Raw genomic sequence first — 18129 nt, 5'->3', positions numbered from 1 at the left:
TTTATCAACATATATGTATAATTTTACTCCTGCTCATGCTCTCCATTTCCAACCAACTCTAGCCCTGAGATTCCTAACCGGAGCATTTATTCAAAGATGGTGATAAATTGTGGCCCAGTCAGAGGTGCTTGTGAAGGTCTTGTCAGGAGTGTGTTGACAAATGGGCCATATCCATAACCTGCTGTGGCCTGACTGTACATGGGAAGCACAATCCTGAACGCAAGCATGATGTAAAGTGAGAGATGAATGGAGGAAACTCCTCTCCAACACGGACGGAAACATAAAACACATGGAGGCCGCCATCCTGCCCTCTCATTGATCAGATGATGACATGAGACAGATGGAGAACAGAACATAGAAGAGAGTTATTTCTGCAGCCCTTTACTGCCTTTTGTACTTTTGTGAATAGTGCGGAATATTGCCAGGCTATTTATCATTCATGTGATCAGTCATCTAACTTATAAGTAAAAGATAAACAGAAGCTGAAAAAAATGAACAAAATGTATGACCTTTTATCAATGAATCGATTAATTGATAGATTGATTGATAAGTTGATTGATTCATTCATTTATACTCCAAATTTTCAATGTCATATTGTATTTACAATTTTGAAAACAATAATGAATTGAATGCATTTTGGAATAAGACTGTAACAACAAAATGTGGAAAAGATGATTAGCAAAAAGTGATTACTTTTTCAGATACACTGTACATTCTGTGGAAATTCCCAAAAAGTTGCATTAAACTGCTTTTTATATATACTAAAAATAATGTTTTAATAGACATCTACATTAAATTTTGCAAAAAGAGGTCTGTTGGGTCAAGAAGAGGTCATTTGTTGAATGATTGAAATTAGTGAAATGAATGAGAAAGATTTTGTGTTTTCGATCATGCCTCAGTAGCATTACTTAGCCTACCGTGGACCACTGCACTGTAAAACCCAAAAAGTTAAGTAACTCAAACCGTTTGAGGAAACCGATTACAACAAACCATTGAAGTTCAAAAACTAATCCTAATGTGTACTGTTAACTTAGTACATTTGAGTAAATGAAGTAATTTGAGCACAGTCAAACTAAAAAAATTCAAAAAAACTCAAACCAACTGAATACTGTAAAACCCAATGAGTTAAGGTCAGTCAAACTGTATGAGGAAACCTATTGCAACAAACCATTTGAGTTAAAAAACTCATCTATCAAGTACTGTAAACTTACTCCATTTAAGTTGAAGTAATGAAGTATTTAATTAACTCATGACCTTCAACACTGAGTTCAAAACTGTTTTAAAATGAGCATAATTAACTTTCAGTAAATATGGAGTTAACAACACTCATTTCATTTGATAAAGTTGACTGTTGGGTTTTACAGTGTATGCTTTAGCCATCCGCCATCTTGGATAAGTCAAAGCCTCTCTATGAACCACAAACAAGTTGACTGAGCATCTCAAACTGCAGTTTTTTGAATGAAGCACGAATATCTTTAAACTTCAGCAGATGATTTTGATAAACAAGATGAATGTAAATACCATTGTTTGTACCTGTGGAAAGTTATTTCTTTAGAATTTAAATCTGATAAAAGGTGCCTTATCTTTTGTCCCACAATGAATGATGACACATTGACTTTTCTTTGATGTTGGACTCTGGTTGATGTTTTGGCATCTGATCTGTGTATATCTTTGCAATTTTTTCACATATTTTTCTGTTTCAAATACCTAATTGTTGTAGAGAGAGCAGAGCTTGTATTCCCTATACTGTACAGTTTGTTAAGATTAGTAAACTCTTGCATTTGCACTGCATAATTGATAGCTGCAATGTATTAAAAATAGCAAACACGTCACTTTTAAGTGAACGCGACAGCAACAAAAACTAACAATTAATGATTTTTCACACCATGGGTTCTATTTGCACTACTGGAAGCTTTATCTCCAGGGTCAACCATGGTTCATTTCAGTTTGACAACAAAATTGCATATTTTAAAAATGGTGGCTTTTGTCGCATTTCCAAGCGATGATTCTTTGTCAGCATGTCAACAATTCTAGGTACAAGATAACTGTAGATTCATCAATGGAAGCGTAGCCTACCATAAAAGTGAGTATACTTTTCACAGCCTTCTAAAAAGAAAATGGGATAAGTTTTGTACTGTATCATACTGTGCTGAATCATACTGCTCTGTGTAAATGAGCCATTTTCTTCTGGAAGATACAGTGTCTCTGTGCTTATTAGTTTGACAATGGATCTCTGTCATGCTGATGACCAGATGCTATACCTTTACCTAACCAGGCCCCTAACCCTACCCCTTAAAGTCAGTGATGTCACAAGCTCCTTTGAGTGCATTGTATATGACTTTGCATGTCTGCATTCAGATACTATTGGATGACCACTGTATTTTGTATAAAGTTACACAAGGGATTTTATTTCTGTTGCACTGCTTTTTTTTTCCTGTTCAAAAACAGAACATTACAGCAAACTTGAGCTTGTATGCTGTCGAATAACTACTGTACTTCCATCAATAATGACTGGAAATCAGAGTGAAAATCTTCAAAGTAATGTTGAGGCACATTGCTTAGAGCTCTTAAGTGTATGCATGCTATTTTCCAGTCATCCCCTTAGATCAAAACACGCTCACTATGTTCAATGCTGGGCAAGGGGAACAGCCAACCTACCATATTTAGGCTCTAGAGTCGTGTGTGTGTGTGTGTGTGTGTGTGTGTGTGCGTGCAGCGGGATAGGAAATGACAGGGAGAGATTTTACAGAAGCTGGACTTCAAATACAGCAGTGAGCACTTGTCAGAGATGGGTTTTGATTGCATCAAAATCCTCTTCTTCACAAAGTCTCCTGCTCTGTTACATAGTCGCGATGAAATCCCTTCAAGCAGTGCAGCTTTGAATAAAATGATTTATTTCAGTACACGCTTTGATGTTACTAATTATATGCACGTTATTTATTAGCCTACTACCTATAGAATAATGTAAGACATTTATTTCTTTTGATAAAATATGTCAATATATATTGACCCCAAGGGAGGGGAATTGGTGCTTTCAAACCTACATGGAATTACTCAGCATTAAACCATATTTGCTTTGATATTATTTATCAACAACACAATTATTTATAATAAGCTGTAGAGAAAAAACCTTCAGTTATCAAAAGATTTTGGGTAAATAAAAATTAGGCTTGATAAAAAGAAAAATACAAAAATAAAGGTGATAAGTGAAACATTCTATTTTTTAAGATTTATAGTTTTTTTTTTTATCTCTGGTAAAACATTGTAAATATGTTTTAATTAATTACAGCACAGTGAGCCAGAAATCACTTTGTTTTGCAAAGAGTGTTGTGTTGGACTGATTCAAAGAAAACCGTAGAGGCATTTGTTAATTTCTGGTCCAGTGTGGTTGATGCTGCCCATCATTGAAGTTCACTCAAAAAATAATAATAAATAAATAATAATAATAATAATAATAAATAAATACTGTCATCATTTACTTACCCTTCACTTGTTCCAAACCAGTCTGCCTTTCTTTCTTATGTTTAAAACAAAAGATGATATTTTAAAGAAAGTTGGAAACCACCATTGTCTTTCGTAGTACAATTGTTCTTCATATGCTTTCTACAAATTATCTTCTAATATGTTCAGAAGCATAAATACAGAAGAAAGAAAACAATAAATGTTTGGAACCATTTGTGTGTGTGTGTGTGTGAGAGAGAGAGAGAGAGAGAGAGAGAGAGAGAGAGAGAGAGAGAGAGAGTAAATAGTGAGCCCATTTGTTGTTGAGTGAACTTAAATTCATATTGGCACTTAAGATCAGCCAATATGCTTCTTTAAAATAATTTAGGCTTGATATCTAGTATTTTTAGCTGAATAATTTAAAACATAAAGTCTTTTAACAGTAAAAGTAACTTGCGTCTGGTTGTGTGTGTGAGAGTAACAAAAAATTATATTTAATGCATGCATCAAATAGAATTTTGTGTTACTCTCACACACACTTGGTATCTTGTCTCTTCACATTAACGTGTACAATCACTGTAGACTTAGCTCAAGGCAGCGAATTTATATTATTATAATTTTTGTTTTGTGGAAAAAGTCTATTTTCACACAAAAGCAATTTTGAAAGTAAGGGATCTGTAACAACATGCATCTGCGCCATGTTTGTGAAGTTTGCACAATTTCCATTCTTGAGAAATATGGCTTCACCTAACTATTATCATCGCATATTTCAAGTTGATAAGATGTATTTCCATGTTCCATGGTACTAATTGAAACTGAGTCTGGAAGTCTGCAGTCGATCTTCTCTCTCAATCTGTTTGTTGTTTTCTTACCTGCAGAGGGCGATGTTGTACCTTAAAAATGGCATAGTCTCTGATGGCGACTTCGTCAGTCTGCTGTTCCGCTGTTTTTCACTGACATTGATGACCAAATGGTTGTGAACAGGCACAGTAGGGCAGCATTTTGTACAAGACACAGTTTTGCAGATAACAGTGAGATTATGCTTGCCATCTGAAGCATGTTTTTTTTTTTTGCAAAATGAAGGTGACTCCAGGCTGAAAATGAATCAAAACGCTCCAGAGACTCATTCCTGTCATTTTCTTTTCTTTTACTACATTGCCTTTCTGTATTTAAAATCTCTTTCGCAACATCTTAATGACTTCTAAAGTCAGTAAACAAGCAGAGTGCAAGCACTTAAATTAGTGTCAAGTCTATAGATTACTCATGGAAGATCAAAAAGTAAAATGCATATACAAGCAGTGCATCTGTCATGAAGCTTAGTCATCTCTGTGAGCTTCATCTCCAACACAGAGCAGCAGGTACATGAACCCAGCTGAGATCTGAGGAGCCGTATGTGCGTGAAAGATAGATGGCTGAAAAGGATAGCTGTGGATTATGGAGGAATATAGAAAGATGAGAAGAAAGCAGGCTTGTAAGGCTCAGATCAGAAAGTCAGTTCTATGAAGCTAAAGTTTATTCTTGTACGAAACAACATATGGAGGTCTGGCAGCAGTGTTTATTTGAGCTGAGAAAAGTCCTGCTTCTGACATTTATTTGCTCATACAAAGATCTGTGAGTGGCTATTTTTTTATTTATTTTTTGTTATGTTGGATTATAGGGAGGTTGAACATGGTGACAAATAAATCTGTTGGACAAAGTTGTCTTATTTTAGTGAATGAAAAAATGGTATATTTGACATCAACTCTAGGAGTTTTTCCACAATACAGAGGTGTCCAATGTCAGTGTTCGGTTTTACCACATTTTATCTCATTCATTCAATCATTCATTCATTTTCCTTCGGCCTAGTCCCTTTATTTATCAGGGGTCACCACAGTGGAATGAACCACCAACTTATCCTGTTTATGTTTTACACTGCGAATGCTCTTTCTTCTGCAACCCACCACTGGGAAACAACACACATACACTATGGCCAATTTAGTTTATTTGATTCATATCAAATCAAATCACTTTATTGTCACATCATCGGCAGCACGTGTGTTATGATGAGTGAAAAGCTTAGGTGCTGGCTCCAGACAGTGAAAAATACAGACAATGCAAATACAATGACAGTGCAAAAAAAAAAAACGAAAAAAAAAAAAAAAAACAGACAGACAGTAGAAGTACAACGGCAGTGCAAAATACAGACAGTGCAAATACAACGACATTGCAAAATACAGAAAGTACAAAATTCAACAGCATACTCCCAAAAAAACAGGACAATGTAAAATTGACAGCGATATGTACAATGAATAGGTGTCCACATAGTTGTAGGCAGTATTGTTTCAAGTATGGATTGGTTAAAGTGCAGTGCATGCTACATGTTGATAGTGTGCAGTGAGGGGTATGGAAGAATCTGTGTGAGGTGTGTTAAGTGTTCATCAGCCTGATAGTGTAAGTAAGGGAAGAAATTTTCCTTCAGTCGGCTAGTGTGTGATCGGATGCTGCTGAACCGTCTACCTGAGGGTAGAAGAGAGAAAAGTCTAATCGTCCTGAGGGTGGGTGGTTCCCATTTCAGCTTCTGCCTGTAAGCAGGCAAGAGCAGAACAGAAGAGTGATCTGATTTGCTAAACGGTGGGCGGGGGAGGGATTTGTAGCCGTCCCTGAACGGAGAGTAGCAATTCATATATTGCATACCTCTTTTACTGTAGAATCTTTCCAATAATTTCAAATAAATGCTGTTCTTTTTATAGTAATGTTTCATTCAATTCAATTAATTTCATGTTTATTTCTATAGTGTTTTTACAATGTAGATTGTGTAAAAGCAGCTCAACATAGAAGTTCAAGTAAATTGAAACTGTGTCAGTCCAGTTTTTAGAGCTGAAATTCAGTTTAGTTCAGTGTGGTGTTATTTTCACTGCTCAAAGTCCAAACCCTGAAGACCATTATAGAAATAATAGAAATTAAGGAAACAAATTATAGAAATTAAGGAAAAAACTAATAGAAATTAAGGAAAAAAAACTCTGAGAAAAAAACAGGTTTTGTTGGGCACAACCATTTCTGCTTTGGCAAGAGCTGCAGTCTAGGTGCAGGAGGCTGGAAAACACTGGACATCCATCGTGGAGAACTGCAGGTATACACTGGCGGGTGTTCAGGTGGCCCACATGATCAATGCAGAGACTCGTCTGTCACTGTGGTCTTTCAGAAATCAGTCTCATGCTCTCCACTCCTCTGTGACCGCCACAGCATCTTTTCAAGATATGGACTGGTCCAGGATTATGGAGACTTTGGCATAATTTCTTCACAGGTCTTGGATTGCATCAATGGCACTGCACAATTTCAAGAGGCCTCGGGTTGAGTATACCCAGGTGGAAATAGGGAATAAAGAGATGCAAAAATGAAGAGCTTTAAATGAAAATAGAGTTTATAGTTTATAATAGTAAGTTTATAGTTTGAACTTTATAAAGTTCATTTTTCAGAATATGAAATGTATTTACTAGTTTTGATCAATAAAAAAGCACAAGATAATGAATTTTTTAAGATTAAAAAATATTTATAGTATGCACAAAAACATGTAAAACCTTCGTCACAAATCGTCATCTCAAATACGTTTGTTTGAGGATTCTTACTGCTGCAGATGAACTGGATGTTGGAGGCCTTTAGTGAACATTACACATACAGTTTGAAGTATGCAGGGGATCTTTGCCATGGCATTTTAAAAATCATCATCATCACCAGCAGGACAGAAAACAAAAACACGCAACAAAATAGACTGGATTTATAGCAAAAGTGCTCAGTAGGTCCTCTTATATGCCTGTGGATGCTAAGAAGGGCAAGTGAAGGTGGCAGAGAGGATTATAGGCCACAGTTGTGGCCCCGTGGTGGCCCATAAAGAGGAGTTAATGGCTTGGTGTGGAGTGAGAGAACTTCTGTGCCACGAAGGCTGTGAAAAGCGATGACTTTTACAGCGTGCTGATGCACAGCCTGTCGCACGCTCCCCTTTTCTTCCTCGGCAGGGATTAGCAGGACTTTCTTTAGGATTTATAGCAAATGAACCGCTCTTAATGACGCCACAGTGTTCATCTCACATGCGCTGTCGTGCAGATAGTGCTTCGTACTCCACGTGAAACTCCCTCAGCAGGAGTATGTTTCTGTGGCATGAGGAAAGATGGTTCAGGGCTGGTCTCGGGTTGAGAGAGAAGGCTGCTCAATGTCACATTGAGGAGCTGGAGGAATACAAGATGGCAAAAAGTCATCCCTGAAAACAAGATGGCAAAATGCATGTGTAACGTGGGCTGATGTCTGACTAGGAACAGTGTGATGACCTGGGCAGAGTGTGGAAACTGAAAAAAAGGATGCGGTGACAGGAGTCAAAATACATGCAGCCCCCTGTTGAACACATAGGGCAGGTGTTGATCTTTCAAACAAACTCAGACAGCATATAGGCTATATTGTTAATGTATCTATATCTTACTTCCAGATTCCTGCTTTGATTAAGTTTATATGACTATGCCCCTGCATTTTGCTTCTCAGGAATACTGATGTTAGCAACAGTTCACATTAATGTCCACAGGATATTAGATTTTAAAAAAGGTGATTTTCAAAGATATTTCTGTGTAGTTTTGGAAAGTGTCCAAAAAACCCATATAAAAATCAGGTTTGTGATTTTTGTTCCCATCATTAAATTAAACTGACAAAATGAAAAAAATGACTTGTGATTGTATTAGTGTGAAAATATAATTTCTTATTTGACAGGCACTAGGACCCAAGGTGAAGCCACACTTGCCATATTATAAGGACAAAATAACTAATGAAAAATATATGAATACACCAACCTGTCTATCATAGATTCAGGCAATAGGCTACTTCTTTTAGAAATATATTCTAATGATTAATCAAATCAGATTTGGGATTTTATGATAAAACTTTTTGAATAAATTGTATTTTACTTTCATTTAGGCCATCTACTCCAAGGTGTACAGCGCCCCCTGTAGAAATCAAGCACTCCAAACATGCGGCTAATGGGGGATGCTGCACGTGCTGGACAAATGACGACCGACTAAGTGGCTGGTAATGTACGTCGAGACATTTTGTATTGGCATTTGCAATCTCAAGTAAGCAGTCGGAAACAGTGAATCTTACAAGCAAATATTCACCTCGGCAATGGCTAGACTGCTGAACATCTTTGCTAACGCTTCTGGCATGTAAGTTATTGTAAGCTCATAATATCGGCAAAGTATATTGGGATATTTTCCCCATCGATCTGTTTAAGATATACCCTGACAGACACTATTGACTGATTATTCTGACATTAGTTAGACCTTGCAGGACGTCCTGAAATTATACGTTTGGGTTTAGGGTATTTAAAGGCTGTTGTCATCCAATGGAGTAGGCCTATGCACACAGCCAGCCCCAGGGCTTCTTTCCATTATAAAATCACCACGTTTATGGTCTGATTTCTTTAAAAATCTGCTAACGTCACTACCTGATAGGTCTTAGATCGGACAAAAGCACTGCATTAAATTCCATTTTCCCCCGCCATGTGTTTAAATATTAGTTTATTTTTACCATTTTCAATGGAGTGCGCTAGCTTGCTGGTACTAAACAAATGCATTTTAATGACATTACAAAATCAATGCTATTGAACCTTATGAAATTTAAAATAGTCACCTTAAGCTTTTACTGGAAGTTTATCATTAGCTGAAAAACACCAAGTTAGCTGTGTAAATACCCCATGTAATGTATAGGCCTACTTAGGACTGGGCCGATTAAAGATATATCGAATCGTGATAAAATTTGTCAATAGCTATGATAAGCTCTGGACTTTTTTACTCTATGAAAGCCAGTCCCACAGCAGAAATGTGCAACAATGGGAATCTAAATTAAGTGTTGATATTAGAGATGTAACAAATGTTATGTCATTTGGTGGACACTAATTTTTGTGGATTCAGTCATTGAGGTACTCTTAAAACTGGAAACATTAACAACTCACAGTACATCAAAATATATATCATTATCATTCATTATGGAAAAATATTATTGAGATAGCATTTTGACGCATTGCCGAGCCCTGTTAGGCCTTTACTGAAAGTGAAAATTGCTAACACTAGTTGCATCAAACAGGTGATTTACTCTCACTACAATAGATATCAGTATGTAGCCTCTAATAATTTGAAATGCTTTTGACCTTTAAAGTCAAATAACACTGCTGTGTGGTAATAGACTGAAGCTTTTTTTTACATCAACTGCTCTCTGTCAACTTGAACAGATCTGAATGTCCACTGTCGTTGTATTTTAAGTGTTTAATTGGCAAAAACGAATCAGAAATTTAACACATTTGATTCAAGGTCTTAAACTATTAATATTAATAAATAAGCTAACACTGTTTTTAACTATTTAAATAGGTTTCAAGATATAGAATAACTATCATTTTGAACAAAACAACACGCATACTACTCTGCAGTGTAAAATTAAGGATGCTTGTGCTTTAGACTGTTGTGAACGCTACACTGTTTGCTAAGGCTAGGTTAAAAAATAATAATTGATGATTGATTATTTTGCTTTATAAGGCCTGTATCATCATGAGGAGCCAAGGGTATTAAATGTGTCTTTCTATTATGTGTTTTTTTTCTTACTTTTGAAGTGCCTGTATCTGTTGGATTACTAAGGATCCATTGGACTACAACAAAAAATCTTTAATGTTCTACTGGAGGAAAAAGTTGCACCTTGGCTGTTCTGGGGTGAGTAAATGAACAGCTTATGTCTGTTTTTATTTTTTAATGCATTCCAATGCTTTTTTGAAAGGGTCAATATGTAATATCAAATTGTCTTCTTTGACCAATCGCTTGCTTTTATTGAGTTCTATATAATGACTCTTATAACGCAGTGAATACTGTACGGTACCTGGGACAGTTGTTATGCAGATGACAAGACAGCATCAACAAAGCATTCATTCATTCATTCATTCATTTCCTTAGGCTTAGTCTCTTATTTATCAGGGGTCACCAGAGCGGAATGAACCACCAACTATTCCAGCATATGTTTTACGTAGTGGATGCCCTTCCAGCCGCAACTCAGTACCGGGAAACTTCAGCAAAGCATTTATCATGAAATTAACACACTGTAGAGCTTTCTAAGCCCAGGGCTTCTATGATGAAGGCACCATGGTGAAAGTGAAGCCTTGGGTTACTCTGAAAGGCAAACTCTGTCATCTCACCTGTCATGCATGACCAGGCACAAAATATGGAGTGACTAGTGCTTTAACACTTTCTAAAGGGTGACAAAAAGTAGGGCTGTGTTAAAGTGTCAGATTTACGAAATCAGAGCTGCAAGCAAACATCTTTTTTTTTAGCTGAATGGAGGTCAGTGATGTGACCATTTTTATTTTTTTAATGCTACAAATACAGTGATAAAGGTTAATTTTATTACAAGTCACTTGTGGTTTGAGGTATGACATAATTTATGACATTTTCTGAATTTCGTTAAATGTGAATCACTTCTGTGACTACATAAAAAGGCCATTTTTTAAAGGAGAAATTTCAGTGGAGTAGAGCAACATTTCTACATCCTCTACAAATATTCCTTCAGTAGTAGGCATTAAAGCCCTTAAAATATAACACTCTTAAAATGAAAGAATTTTCTACATATTCCACATAGTCCATATAATTTCCTTTTGCCACTTGATGATATTTGTACACGCTAGTTTGACATATTTTTTAGATTATTTTAGATTTAGATAATTAAAGGTCATAGTGATTCTTTTCAATCTTATTTTTGTAAATAACTGTAAAAAGAAATGTTTAAAGAATCTCAAAATCAATAATACTATTTTAGAAATGTGTTTTTTTATATATATAATTTCATATTCTTTTATCGGTTGGAGAACGATAGTGATGCGCGGATGGCGGTTATATCCACGGGCACTGTGGATTATCCGCCGGTCGGGTAATAAAAAAATTCGATATGATTCATTGCGAGTGGGTGAATGTAGCGGGACATGATAGTGGACCAGAAACAAAACAGAGAGTGGGCTTTAGTTGAGACACCCAAAATAATGGATGAAGTGCAAGAGTAGCGTACTGTTCAAAGTTTCAGTTATAGGAGTCCTCAGAGGAAAATCTGCTTTTGTTCTGGGGGAATCAAGATCGCTTATTTCCACGACTGCAGTGCCTTGCGAGTAGAATCTTCATTCTTATTCATTCATACAACAAGGTCTGCGAGCGAATGCTCATTCATTGCAGCTTGCTGCGTTTTGGTGGCGGGCGAGGCCCAAATCCAGGCACAGTAGATGCTATTCTGTTTTTTCAAAGTGTGAAGGAAAAGGCCAAGTAAACATAACATAGCTGCCGTTTAGGCTAAAGTGACATCTGTAAAAGCAAAAATGTCTTATTTTTACTTTCTGTATTTGAAAATAAAGAAAATGTTGTCTGAAGACAAACTGTTGTTTTTTATAAATAAATATTAATTTAAAAATGTTTAAAATTAATGTATTATTTTATTATCAGAGATGTGCGGATTAGCTCACTGAATCTGCTGTTAATATCCACGGTGACTTATCATCATGCCTAAAATGAAGAATTAAATTATTATCGGGTGCAGGTCAGGTGCGGATACATATATCAGATAAAACTAAATGTACAGGGCGGGTGGCGGGATAATTTGTATAAAGCCGTGGATTCGGTTGTCATTTCAGGTGATCCGCGCATCTCTAGTGGACGATGTAGATTTGGTCATTGTTGTTGGGAATTTCATTATCACTGAATTTTCTAGCTGAGGGGGGAGAGGGTGTCCTCCGGCTGCTCCTGTTTCCCCCATAGGTGAATTGAATTAGCTAAATTGGCTGTAGTGTATAAGTGTGAATGATATGGGTGTTTCCTAGTACTGGGTTGCAGCTGGAAGGGCATCTGCTGTGTAAAACATAGGCTGGATAAGTTGGCGGTTCATTCCGCTGTGGGGATCCCTCAATCAAAAAGGGACTAAGCCGAAAAGAAAATGAATGAAGGAACATGTTGCTGTGATATATCTGCATGTCAGTTACCTTTTGAAACATTTTGAAATTAGCAAAGACACTCAAAATGTGCAAATTCTAGGTCACTAAACTAAATAGACAGACTGTCATGAGATTGCCACAACGCCTTATCATCATTCCCCTCACGATGTCAACTCTGTCACCTGTTGCCACAACGGCCATCTGTGCTGTGCATCAGCGCCTGACAGGTTTCAGGAACACGATCTCCAGTTATTGCAACGTAACAAAAATAAAGAAATAAAAAGAACATTTATTCCAGAGAACTCTTAAGTAATGCCGCCAAAATGGCACTATTACTGCATAATGCAACCAAAGACTTCAAAGATATGATATTTATACAGTATATTTTCATTTCAGCAGTCCTCAGGTATTTAAAATGTGAAGCACAGTTCTCTTAATGCCCCTGAATGAGTCAAAATTTAAAGATGTTAAGGATCTTTAGTTAACGGTAATTTAATATCTCATGACCTTTGTCATACACTGAACTATTTGCGATATTACCTGACTTCGAGATGTTTAACCTTTGTCATGTTATGAAGATAAAAATGCAGTTGTCTGAATTCTCTAATAACCTTTATTACAAACGCCTGGAAATACCCCCAAACAGATATTGTCTCATATTTGCTTGTCTATTTGCTTTCTGGTGCACAAATGCATTCTCTCAGTATCAGAAGTTATTTCCTGAAAGGAAGAAGAAAACAGGATTCGTTCTTATTAAAAGGAAGTTTAGAGCAGCTAGGATTTGCTCAAGGCTTATCAGATTCTTCTGCTGATGTCTGGATTGACTAATTCTTGATCTGAGCTAGTGAAATGACATTTTTGCATGGGCGGCCACTGGGTTGCTGTTCCCTCTGGAAGCAGACTGCATGCATATTTAATATCGCCGATATGCATTGACTTTAATGGCTCGCTTTGAAAAGAGAAAGAACTTTTTTTTTTCCAACTTAAGAGAAGGGATGTACATCCGCCTCACATCTAGAAGCTTCTTCCTGTACGTCTAGTAACTAAAGATCACTTGATTAATATTACATATTTTTTCCGAAGCAATTTTATTCATTCATTTTCTACACTTGAAAAGTGCTTATTGAAAAATAGGTTTGTGATGTGTTACAAACGGAATTGATAGTTCCAGTCCTTGATTCTGTTTGGTTGAGCCTGGTTCAAAGCCATTATAAATTATTCTACAAACTCACACCTGTGACCTCATTACATCGCTATTACTGTACCTCTGTCTTTTGTTGTGGTTTCATGTATTATATATTTCACAATTAACAGATAAAGCACTATTAACAGTTTATTATTTAGTCAGTGAAGTATGAGTGAGCCCTACTGGCTTTATGTCTGCGTCATTCGTCATTTATTTTGAGAACGTGCCCTTCCCCACCTAAGCTATCTGACAATAATTTTTGTCACATGGCAAGATGACAAATTGTTTTTCAGATGAGCTTTGGAATTTAAGTTAATCTGTTTATGTCCTCCAATGCTATAGTGTAACAACACCTGCTTCGGTGTGTGTAAGGTGAGCCAAAGGGCACTATTCATTCACACAAATGAAAATAATCACATGTGGTTTAAATGGATGGTTTACCTCAAAATGAAAATTGACTCTATTTAGTCACTCTTAAGTAGTTCCAAACCTTTGAGTTTCTTTTTTTTTTTTTTGAACAGAAATATATATTTTGAAGAATATTAGAAACAAGTAACTATTGACTTCCATAGTTTTTGGTTTTCCTACTATAGAAGTCATTGGTTACTTGTTTCTAACATTCATCAAAATATCTTCTTTCGTGTTAAAGAGGAAAAAAAATAGTCATACAGGTTTGCGACAAGTGTAGGGTAAGTAAACAATGACAGAGTTTTCAGTTTTGCGTGAACAATCACTTTAATATTTATGAAAATATATATTTTGATTTGGTGTTCATAGAACTGGATTCCAAGCAGTACGGTGGCTCAGTGCTTAGCACTGTCGCCCCACAGCAAAAAGGTACCAGTCCTGAATAGTTAGTGGTTCATTCCGCTGTGGCGACCCCTGATAAATAAAGAACTAAGCCGAAGGAAAATGATATATGAATGACTGGATTCCATGGTTCTTTCTGTGATTTCAGCATCATAAAATAAATAAAGACTAAGAAACCTGGTGTAGCATGCATGAAGCTTGTGGTGTTTTCAAAAAGTGTTGCATATTGAGGACATTAACGTATGCTTTATCTCCAGAGCTGCTCTCAGAGTCACTTCACTAGTATTTTCCTCTTTACCTAGCCTCATATTATATACAAACAGTCTCAAAAGTCTTCATGGCAACCCATTCAAGATACACGTTCCATTTATCTTGGAGAACCAAATTACTGTTTTATTAAAATCATTTTTATATAAAATCATTTTGTGCAACCACTCTTGGTAACATTATCAGTCAATAAAATCTTAAAGGTGCAGTCGGTGATTGTCTTCAGAAACATTTTTTTTGTGGTACTGTTTTCGTAACAATCTAATAGTAATGATTAAATGATCTAAATGTTTTTATATGTATTTTTAAATTCTGGGTAAGGCATAAGACTAAAAAATGTTCATCCAATTAAATTGCCATAATTTAACAAAGTGTTGTTCAGCCATTTAAATCTTCTGGTGAACGATTGATGTGACTATTTTCAATTAGGGATGCAACGATTATAGATTGTGGTCGTACGATTATAGTCTAAGGAAACAATCACGTTTTCACGGATATCACGATTATTATGCATTTATTAATTTAAAACCCCACTTTTTTAAAAAAATAAGATGAAAACTTTTTTTTTATTTTGCAGTGATATTTATTGCTGTTCAGTACCTAATTAATACAGCACAAAAAAAACAAACAAAAAAAAACAATAGTACCTTTCTCCCTTTGTGCTTAAAAATAAGTGGATGTTTTTGACATTTAAACAGAAATAATTTTACACTGTAAATAAATGACAGAACAATAAATAAATAAAAATAAGGATAATTAAAACAACAGTATTTGTCTAATACAGGACTTGAAATTGCCGGTGCTCCCAACTTCAAAATTTTAGGAGCACCAGAAAAAAAATTAGGAGCACCCACCAAAAATTAATAAGCACCACTGCAACTTGTATATGAATGGATTTATTTAATTTGAAAATAGCATCAATTAGGACTAACAAAAACCAGAAACAACCAGCTAACTAATGCTGTGATGAATTATTGATATTTGCGCAATAATTCCAAAATGAATGTCTAATAATGATCAAATAGTAATGATGACGATGATGACAATAATACTAACAATGAATGACATTTATCATTATCAATCTAACTTGAATGTGTGTTATCTGCTATAAATAGTCCTACTGTTACTTTTTGAAAAATAAATTTATGGTTTGCAAAAAAAAAAAATGAAGCATTGCTGTAAGAAATATTTATTTTGCAGTATTGTTTGATCTGCATGTCAATTTAATAAACAGAAAAAATATACAAAAGTAAGGAAGAAAAGTCTCACTTCTGCACCTCTTTAAAACTTTTGCTTTGGGTTTGGTCATTGTAAATGCTCAGTGTCGTTGTGCTCTGATTTTCATCTCTCTGTGTTTGTGAAAAAAAAGCCGGTGAGTCAGCTGGCCCATAGCGAGGCAGAGCAGAATTCTTGCGATGACCACCAGCAATCCAGCACAATACTGTTGTCATTAGTCGCAGATTCAGTTTAAACTTAGTAAAGGCAAGCTTCTTTGGCGATGATGTGTACACTGTTAGGTTTTACATTTAGTGGACATTTGTGCTGAACACGCAGTGAATGTAACGCATTGAGATACTGGACAATAAACAGATCATTCACTCCGAGTCTTTCAGCGCTCTCCCCAAAATTTGATCTCAGCTGGTGGATTAACATTCACTACATGATCGCTATTATCGGCGGATTCTGCGCCATTTATAATAACTCTAAGTGGGTTTGCAAACCTGTGTACTTTTCATTTACTGCTTCTTCCTCAGACTTCAGCCACAAAAGCCCCCTGTCATCTCAATAGCCGCGTTTCCACTATCTCGCCTAGAGCGAGCCAAGGCCAGTGGCGTTTCCACTGTCACTTCCGGGGCTTAATCAGGCCAAAGCTGGGCTTTCTTGGGGCCAGCGGCTTGCCTTTTTCGGCCCGCCGAATACCCTGGGCCAAGGAGGGCCAGCTGGGGCTTCGGGGCGGAGTGAAAGGCTAGGCCGGGCAGTTTTCTGATCGCACATAAGTACATGCGCCAAACAAATAAAGAAATAAGGGAAAGAAAACATCTAGCCTTATAGTCTGGGGTCTTTTTGCGTATGATCACCCTTATGTTTCCCTTTTAAATGTAAGGCTGCTGCATAAAATAATAAAGTAGTTTTATTTTATAGTGATGTTCTTTGCTGCGTCCTCCTTTATGTTTCAATAACGCATAATAATCTTTACACCATTTTAAAGACACAGCAGACAGTAAAGGTTTTCGAGAGTTTTTGTCAAGTTTAAAATGTTTGTTTTGTGCGCGTTTAGATGCCTGTATGTGTGTGTGAGACCGGGCAAGAGCGCTCCTTCACAGCTCTGTTATGCCGTAAGCGGCTTTTTTCTTTCTTTATTTTGGAGATAATACACAATATAAATACATTAACAAATTACGTGCCCACTTTCGTAGACTTTAAACAATATAGTGTCATATCTTGATAAAATAGCCTATATTGAAAATATAAATTAAAGAATTAAAAATATCGGATATATATAAAATCGCATTAAATAAATAAACCAATATAAAATAAACAAAAGCTAGCTATAGGTAGGTAGCCTATATACAATAGCCTACATAAATCAAACCGTTTTAAAGCCACATATAGCCTAACTTTCATTTTACAAAGACCTATCTGACAAAAAAAAGAGTTTCGGTATTTTCTAAAAACAATTAACACCGGAGAAGGTTTAAAATATTATTTATAAAGTATTTGGATGCGATGATATTAATCAAATCACGCAAACAGAGCATTATTTGGGTGAGTGAATGCAGAATCTAGCCTATACCTTTTTTTACTGTCACTCAGTCCTGTGCAGCGCTCGCTGCTTTAAACGCATATGGGGGAAAGCCCAAACACAAAATTTGTTCTATATACTCAAACAACTGTTTATGTTTTTATATGACAGGGTTAAATTTATAAATTAAACTTTAAATGAAGAGCTTTAGTGAATAGCTGCTGAGCGCAACAAATATGGCTATATTTTATCAGGCTACTCGCTCTTGTGCTGAAACACTTAACACGACGTCTATCAAAACGAGGATGTTATAAAATGCATGTCATATCAAGTTATAAAGGAGAATTTCTGTGGCTTTATATTATGGGTGTGTGCGCTCTCTGTGTTGAATCCCTCCGTTAGTGGCGAGAGCACTCGATGCACAATGCCAACAGTCGGTTGGCGAGTAAACAAATGTAATGAATGGAAATACACAGGTCTGTGCGTATAGACATTTCATGTACTGCTGTACAGTAACGTGTCGTTTGTTTATTTCGGTTGTCTTCATTTTAATGTTTTCGTTTCGTGATGATTCTATGGTGTGCTTTATCTGCCTGTCCTCATTCCCGCTGAAGTGGGCGGGTTGTGTGACGTTTGATTCGGGGACGTTCTGTGGGCGGTGTTTGCGTGACGCGCTGTGAGCTACTAGCCCGACAGTGGAAACGCGACATGATTTCG

General features: G+C 36.3%; 1 long non-coding RNA gene across 12 annotated transcripts in view; it reads left to right on the top strand.

Annotated features, from left to right (window-relative positions):
• The window catches only part of LOC141376130 (uncharacterized), a 354504-nt gene that overhangs the window by 13616 nt on the left and 322759 nt on the right, over window positions 1–18129 (top strand). For 11 of the 12 annotated variants that reach the window (XR_012385393.1, XR_012385392.1, XR_012385395.1 and 8 more), the window contains exons 1-2: window positions 8401–8621; window positions 10061–10157. This is a non-coding gene — a long non-coding RNA (uncharacterized lncRNA). Of the gene's footprint in view, window positions 1–8376; window positions 8622–10060; window positions 10158–18129 lie in introns of those variants that run through there. The other variant, XR_012385385.1, reaches the window with a different exon arrangement.

This window comes from Danio rerio, chromosome 9 (genome assembly GCF_049306965.1).
Source record: "Danio rerio strain Tuebingen ecotype United States chromosome 9, GRCz12tu, whole genome shotgun sequence".
NCBI lineage: Eukaryota > Metazoa > Chordata > Actinopteri > Cypriniformes > Danionidae > Danio > Danio rerio.
This window is presented reverse-complemented; position numbering and strand designations above follow the sequence as displayed.